Raw genomic sequence first — 8,664 nt, 5'->3', positions numbered from 1 at the left:
CCAATAGGACCCCTCTGCCATGGGAGGGTAGGAGAAAAGATGTCATGCAAGTTCTTTTCCATAAGCACGTATGACTATATTCAGAATACATGCCTACATTACATTGATGAACTGGAGCTAGTTCTGTGTCACCCTAGGTTATGACTGTTACATGATCGATCGCATCCGGCATAATTATCCATCACTGATCCAATGCCTATGAGCTTTTCCATATATTGTTCTTCGCTTGTTTACTTTTCCGCTGCTACTGTTACAATCACTACAAAACCCAAAAATATTACTTTTGCTACCATTACCTTTTGCTATCATTACCACTACTATCATATTACTTTGCTACTAAATACTTTGCTGCAGATATTAAGTTTCTAGGTGTGGTTGAATTGACAACTCAGCTGCTAATACTTGAGAATATACTTTGGCTCCCCTTGTGTCGAATCAATAAATTTGGGTTGAATACTACCCTCGAAAACTGTTGCGATCCCCTATACTTGTGGGTTATCACTAGCCAGTTGTTCAACTTGGCGATGGTTCTTCTAATATAGCCAAAGACTTCTCTCGCCCAATGTTGCATGGAACCTGAAGTGCAGCGAAACTTCTGCCACACCGCAGCTAGACCCATGCCTCTTTGAACATTGCTTGATAGCTCTCATGGTGCGTCCACACTTCTTCGTATCAAAAAGGTCTATCCCCAGGTCCCTTATGGCGTGGAGCCGACTCCAGTGCCCGAACCAGAATTGCTTGGTGGTCTGACTCCTCTGTCATAATATGCTCAACTGATGTCTTCGGGAAGAGCTGCAAAAAATTGCCGTGCACATGGCCTGGTCCAACCGAACCTGGATGTTCTCTGTTCCGTCACGTTTGTTATCCCATGTATATTGATAGCTCGTAAACCCCAAGTCTGCCATTCCGCAGTCGGCGAGACAGTCACGAAAATATTCCATTTGCAAGAAAGGTCTAGGGTTACCACCTATCTGGCCCGACTGAAACAGAGCCTCGTTATAGTCTCCCAAGCATATCCACAAAAGATCATCTTGAGCCTGCATATATCTAATGACGTCCCATGATTTTTTCCACAGCTCTGTGCGAGGTTCTCCATAGAATCCAATGATTCTACAGGTCTTCCCCTCACAGACCACCTCTACATTGATGAAATACTGGCACCATGGATGCAATGTAACTTGCAAGTGATCTCTCACCACAATGCTAGACCACCACTCTTTCCTGCACAATCCACTACCACACCATAGTTAAAACCCAAACTCCACTTAAGTCTCTCCATTGCTCTCGCCTTGTTCTTTGTCTCGCAAAGAAAAAGCACCGTTGGGTTGTAGGACCATATCAGGTCTCTAAGTTTGCTAACTGTCGAGTCCAACCCCAAACATCGACAGTTCCAGGCTATTAGATTCACTGCGACCAGTGGCCCCAGCTCTCGGGGTCCACCAATTTATCCTTGCTCTCCGATATCCGTTCATACACTGACGTTGTCTTTCACCTATTGTCACGTATGAATCCATCATGCACAATCTGTCTCTCTGGATCATCCTTTGCCACCCACAGCTACTTCGGCCTCCTCTTCCTGTTCACATCCCAAAGCAATAACTATCACTTGGGTGCATTGATCTGTGATCTAGCCGAGTCTTCTTCACATAATAGCATCTTTTCCTGTCCCTTGAGCCATACAGCCGTGAACCAGTGTCCATGTCTGTCCATTTGCCCTTCTCCTCAAGAGCTGCGTGTGATGAATGAACGTCATCGTTGCCCTTCCTCTCCCAATTTTCCTGTGGACCCCCTATACCTCTGATCCTCAGCGAGCTTGCTACGTAGTTCCTTATCACGGTGGTTCTCCAGATCATCTCTCGAATCCCTTTCTCTTGGGCCAGCATAATATTTTCTAGTCTTCCCTGGGCTTTGCTCCTCCGTTTTTCTGTCTCTGGACTTGACGCCAGTGCGCGAGCCAACAGACCTAGAAAACTCAGCTTGAAGATTCATTTTGTTGGGCCCTCGGATGACCATGTTTACTCATCTCGTTGTCCCCAGTCTTTCTACTCCCAAAACTGTTGTTGTTGCTAACTGTAGCCCCCTGAGACCCTTCCCTTGTCAACCCAGTTTTTCCTGAAGACATCCAGATCCAGCCACCCCATTGTTGCAAAGAATCCACCGGAGGGTCAGACACCCCATCCACATGCACTAGTCGCCCACATTCGAAGCAGAAGTGGGGCACCTTCTCATAATTGAAATCATACCAAGTGCCTTGCTTGTCATCTAAGGAGGATTTCAAATAAAAGCCTCTCACTAGAGGATCATAGACTGAAATTGTGGCTCGAACCCTGAGTTGGTTCCCTCTAGAAAATCCCTCCTTGTCCACATCCACCCGGATGACTTTCCCATCCAATTCCCTAGAGCTTTGCCTAGTTCTTCCATGCACTTACCAGGGCGTAGAACATGCACCTGAAACCACACATCAATCTTATCAAACATCATCTCCAAGGGCCTTGTTTCTGAAGGAAATATGCCCTAGAGGCAATAATAAAGTTGTTATTTATATTTCCTTATATCATGATAAATGTTTATTATTCATGCTAGAATTGTATTAACCGGAAACTTGATACATGTGTGAATACATAGATAAACAGAGTGTCCCTAGTATGCCTCTACTTAACTAGCTCGTTAATCAAAGATGGTTAAGTTTCCTGACCATAGACATGTGTTGTCATTTGATGAACATGATCACATCATTAGAGAATGATGTGATGGACAAGACCCATCTATTAGCTTAGCATAATGATCATTTAGTTTTATTGCTATTGCTTTCTTCATGTCTTATACATGTTCCTCTGACTATGAGATTATGCAACACCCGAATACCGGAGGAACACCTTGTGTGCTATCAAATGTCACAACGTAACTGGGTGATTATAAAGATTCCCTATAGGTGTATCCAATGGTGTTTGTTGTGTTGGCATAGATCAAGATTAGGATTTGTCACTCCGAATATCAGAGAGGTATCTCTGGGCCCTCTTGGTAATGCACATCACTATGAGCCTTGCAAGCAATGTGACTAATGAGTTACTTACGGGATGATGCATTACAGAACGAGTAAAGAGACTTGACGGTAACGAGATTGAACTAGGTATGATGATACCGACGATCAAATCTCGGGCAAGAAACATACCGATGACAAAGGGAATAACGTATGTTGTTATGCGGTTTGACCGATAAAGATCTTCATAGAATATATAGGAGCCAATATGAGCATCCAGGCTCCGCTATTGGTTATTGACCGGAGATGTGTCTCGGTCATGTCTACATAGTTCTCGAACCCGTAGGGTCCGCACGCTTAACGTTCGATGACGATTTGTATTATGAACTATGTGATTTGATGACCGAAGTTTGCTAGGAGTCTCGGATGAGATTACGGACATGGCGAGGAGTCTCTAAATGGTTGAGAGGTAAAGATTCATATATTGGAAGGTTGCATTCGGACATCAGAATGGTTCCTAGTGGTTCAGGCATTTTTCCAGAGTACCGGGAGGTTACCGGAACCCCCCGGGAGAAGTATTGGGCATATTGGGCCTTATTGTAGGAGAGGAGAAAGGCCACATGAGAGGGGCACGCCCCCCTTTCCCAAACTGAATTGTACTAGGGGAGGGGGCCAACCCCCTCTTTCCTTCCCCCTCTCTCTCTCCCCCTTCCCCTTTTCCCTCTGTGGTGGAAGGAAGGAGAGGGGGACGAATCCTACTTGGACTAGGAGTCCATGTAGGACTCCCCCCTTATGGCGCGCCCCCTTAGGCCGGCCACCTCCTCCTCCCCCCTTTATATATGGAGGTGGGGGGCACCCCAAAGGCACAAGAGACATCTCTTAGCCGTTTGCGATGCCCCCTCCATAGTTTACCACCTCGATCATATCGTCACAGTGCTTAGGCGAATCCCTGCGCCAGTAACTTCATCATCACCGTCGCCACGCCGTCGTGCTGAGGAACTCTCCCTCGTCCTCAACCGGATCAAGAGCTCGAGGGACGTCGTCATGCTGAACTTGTGCAGAACACGGAGGTGCCGTACGTTCGGTGCTTGGATTGGTTGGATCGTGAAGACGTTCGACTACATCAACCGCGTTACTAAATGCTTCCGCTTTTGTTCTACGAGGGTACGTGGACACACTCTCCCCTCTCGTTGCTATGCATCTCCTAGATAGATCTTGTGTGACCATAGGATTTTTTTTGAAATACTGTGTTCCCCAACAGTGGCATCCGAGCCAGGTCTATGCATAGATGTTATATGCACGAGTAGAACACAAAGAGTTGTGGGCGATAATAGTCATACTGCTTACCACCAACATCTTACTTTGATTCAGTGGTATTGTTGCATGAAGCGTCCCGGACCGACATTACATGACTGCGTTCATGAGAATGGTTCTACCGATGTGCTTTGCACACATGTGGCTGGCGGGTGTCTATTTCTCCAACTTTAGTTGAATCGAGTTTGACTACGGCCGGTCCTTGTTGAAGGTTAAAATAGCACACTTGAAGAAAAATTCTTGTGGTTTTGATGCGTAGGTAAGAATGGTTCTTGCTAGAAGCCCATATCAACCACGTAAAACTTGTAATAACAAAGTAGAGGACGTCTAACTTGTTTTTGCAGGCCATGTTGTGATGTGATATGGTCAAGACATGATGAGATATAAATTGTTGTATGAGATGATCATGTTTTGTAACAGTTATCGACAACTGTCAGGAGCCATATGGTTGTCGCTTTATTGTATGAAATGCAATCGCCATGTAATTGCTTTACTTTGTCACTAAGCGGTAGCGATAGTCGTAGAAGCAATAGTTGGCGATACGACAATGATGCTACGGTGGAGATCAAGGTGTCAAGCCGGCGACGATGGTGATCATGACAGTGCTTTGGAGATGGAGATCAAAGGCACAAGATGATGATGGCCATATCATATCACTTATTTTGATTACATGTGATGTTTATCCTTTATGCATCTTATTTTGCTTAGTACGGCGGTAGCATTATAAGATGATCCCTCACTAAATTTCAAGGTACAATTGTTCTCCCTGAGTATGCACCGTTGCTACAGTTCGTCGTGTCGAGACACCACGTGATGATCGGGTGTGATGAGCTCTACGTTCACATACAATGGGTGCAAGCCAGTTTTGCACGTGCAAAATACTTAGGTTAAACTTGACGAGCCTAGCATATGCAGATATGGCCTCGGAACACTGAGACCGAAAGGTTGAACGTGAATCATATAGTAGATATGATCAACATAGTGATGTTCACCATTGAAAACTACTCCATCTCACGTGATGGTCGGACATGGTTTAGTTGATATGGATCACACGATCATTTAGATGACTAGAGGGATGTCTATCTAAGTGGGATTTCTTAAGTAATATGATTAATTGAACTTCAGTTTATCATGAACTTAGTCCTGATAGTATTTGCAAACGTTGTAGATCAATAGCTCACGGTATAGCTCCCCGTTTATTTTTGATATGTTCCTAGAGAAAAATAAGTTGAAAGATGATAGTAGCAAGATGCGGACTGGATCTGTGATCTGAGGATTATTCTCATTGCTGCACAAAAGAATTATGTCCTTGATGCACCGCTAGGTGATGGACCTTTTGTAGGAGCAGATGCAGATGTTATGAACGTTTGGCAAGCTCGGTATGATGACTACTTGATGTTTAGTGTGCCATGTTTTACGGCTTAGAACGGGACTTCAAAAACATTTTGAATGCCATGGAGCATATACGATGTTCCAAGAGCCGAAATTGGTATTTCAGACTCATGCCCAAGTCGAGAGGTATGAGACCTCTAACAAGTACTTTGCCTACAAGATGGAGGAGAATAGCTCAACCAGTGAGCATTGCTACCTCTTGAGCATGCGTTGGTTTTCCCTTGAAGAGGAAAGGGTGATGCAGCAAAGTAGCGTAAGTATTTCCCTCAGTTTTTGAGAACCAAGGTATCAATCCAGTAGGAGACTACACGCAAGTCCCTCGTACCTGCACAAACAAATAAGAACCTTGCAACCAACGCGATAAAGGGGTTGTCAATCCCTTCACGGCCACTTGCAAAAGTGAGATCTGATAAAGATAATAAGATAAATATTTTTGGTATTTTTGTTGTATAGATTGGAAAATAAAGATTGCAAAATAAAAGGCGGCAGAAATTGCAAGTAGATAGGAAAATAATATGATGGAAGATAGACCCAGGGGCCATAGGTTTCACTAGTGGCTTCTCTCAAGATAGAAAATTCTACAGTGGGTGAACAAATTACTGTCGAGCAATTGATAAAAAGCGCATAGTTATGAGAATATCTAGGCATGATCATGTATATAGGCATCACGTCCGTGACAAGTAGACCGAAACGATTCTGCATCTACTACTATTACTCCACACATCGACCGCTATCCAGCATGCATCTAGAGTATTAAGTTCATAAGAACAGAGTAACACATTAGGCAAGATGACATGATGTAGAGGGATAAACTCAAGCAATATGATATAAACCCCATCTTTTTTATCCTTGATGGCGACAATACAATACGTGCCTTGCTTCCCCTGGTGTCACTGGGAAAGGACACTGCAAGATTGAACCCAAAGCTAAGCACTTCTTCCATTGCAAGAAAGATCAATCTAGTAGGCCAAACCAAACTGATAATTCGAAGAGAATTGCAAAGATATTAAATCATGCATAAAAGAATTCAGAGAAGAATCAAATATTGTTCATAGATAATCTTGATCATAAACCCACAATTCATCGGATCGACAAACACACCGCAAAAAGAATTACATCGAATAGATCTCCAAGAGAATCGAGGATAACTTTGTATTGTGATCCAAAGAGAGAGAATAAGCCATCTAGCTAATAACTATGGAACCGAAGTTCTGTGGTAAACTACTCACACATCATCGGAGAGGCTATGGTGTTGATGTAGAAGCCCTCTGTGATCGATTCCCCCTCCGGCGGAGTGCCGGAAAAGGCCCCAAGATGGGATCTCATGGGTACAGAAGGTTGCGGCAGTGGAAATAGGGTTTCGTGGTGCTCTCGGATGTTTTTGGGGTATATGAGTATATATAGGTGAAAGAAGTAGGTCGGTGGAGCCACGAGGGGCCCACGAGGGTAGGAGGCGCGCCTACCCCCGAGGGCGCGCCCTCCTACCTCGTGGCCGCCTCGTTGCTTCATTGACGTCCACTCCAAGTCTACTGGATTGCGTTTGTTCCAAAAATAACTCTCCCGAAGGTTTCATTCCGTTTGGTATTCCTTTTCTGCGAAACACTTAAATAGGAAAAAAACAACAATTTACACTGGGCCTTTGGTTAGTAGGTTAGTCCCAAAAATAATATAAAAGTGCATAACAAAGCCCATTAAACATCCAAAACAGATAATATAATAGCATGGAACAATAAAATATTATAGATACGTTGGAGACGTATCAAGCATGTGCTCAGAATGTCTGAGTACTACAATCGCTTGAAACAAGCGGGAGTTAATCTTCCAGATAAGATAGTGATTGACAGAGTTCTCTAGTCACTATCATCAAGTTACTAGAACTTCGTGATGAACTATAATATGCAAGGGATGGAAAAGACAATTCCCGAGCTCTTCGCAATGCTAAAGGTTGCGGAGGTAGAAATCAAAAAGGAGCATCAAGTGTTGATGGTTAACAAGACCACTAGTTTCAAGAAAAAGGGCAAAGGGAAGAAGAAGAATTTCAATAAGAATATAAAGCAAGTTGCTACTCTCGGAAAGAAGCCCAAGTCTGGACCTAAGCTTGAAACTGAGTGCTTCTACTACAAAGGGACTGGTCACTGGAAGCAGAATTGCCCCAAGTATTTGGCGGATAAGAAGTATGGCAAAGTGAAAAGTATATTTGATATATATGTTATTGATGTGTACTTTACTAGTGTTCATAGTAACCCTAGGGTATTTTATACATGTTCAGTTAGTAAGATTAGTAACTCGAAACATGAGTTACAAAATGAACATAGACTAGTTGAGGGAGAGGCAACGATAGTGATTCCAAGGTTGATAAGATCACAATCGCATACTCCCTCTACCTGTGGGATTAGTGTTGAACCTAAATAAATGTTATTTGGTGTTTGCGTTGAGATGAATATGATTGGATCATGTTTATTGCAATACGGTTATTCATTTAAGTCAGAGAATAATTATTGTTCTGTTTACATGAATAAAACTTTCAATGATCATACAACCAATGTGAATGGTTTGTTGAATCTCGATCGTGGTTATACACATATTCATAATTTTGATGCCAAAAGATGCAAAGTTGATAATGATAATGCAACATATTTGTGGCACTACCGTTTAGGTCATATTGGTGTAAAGCGCATGAAGAAACTTCATGCGGATGGACTTTTGGAATCAGTTGATTATGAATCACTAGTCGTCAACCCGTGCTACTGCACGGGCTAGGAATTTGTAATCTTGCACAGGTTACTGTTTGAAAAAATTATAATATTGCTCACTAATGTTTTGTAAGTATTGTTTTGATAGTTTTGTAGAAATTAGAAGTAAAAAATATTTTAAATCAATATTTAACTATTTTACTACTTATTTTCATCTATACCTACTAATAAAGCAAGGTGCGTTTCTTCAATTTTTTCATCCGTTCACCGTCAAAAGATTATTTT

This window comes from Triticum urartu, chromosome 3A (assembly GCF_056163025.1).
Source record: "Triticum urartu cultivar PI428250 chromosome 3A, HENAU_Tu73, whole genome shotgun sequence".
NCBI lineage: Eukaryota > Viridiplantae > Streptophyta > Magnoliopsida > Poales > Poaceae > Triticum > Triticum urartu.
This window is presented reverse-complemented; position numbering follows the sequence as displayed.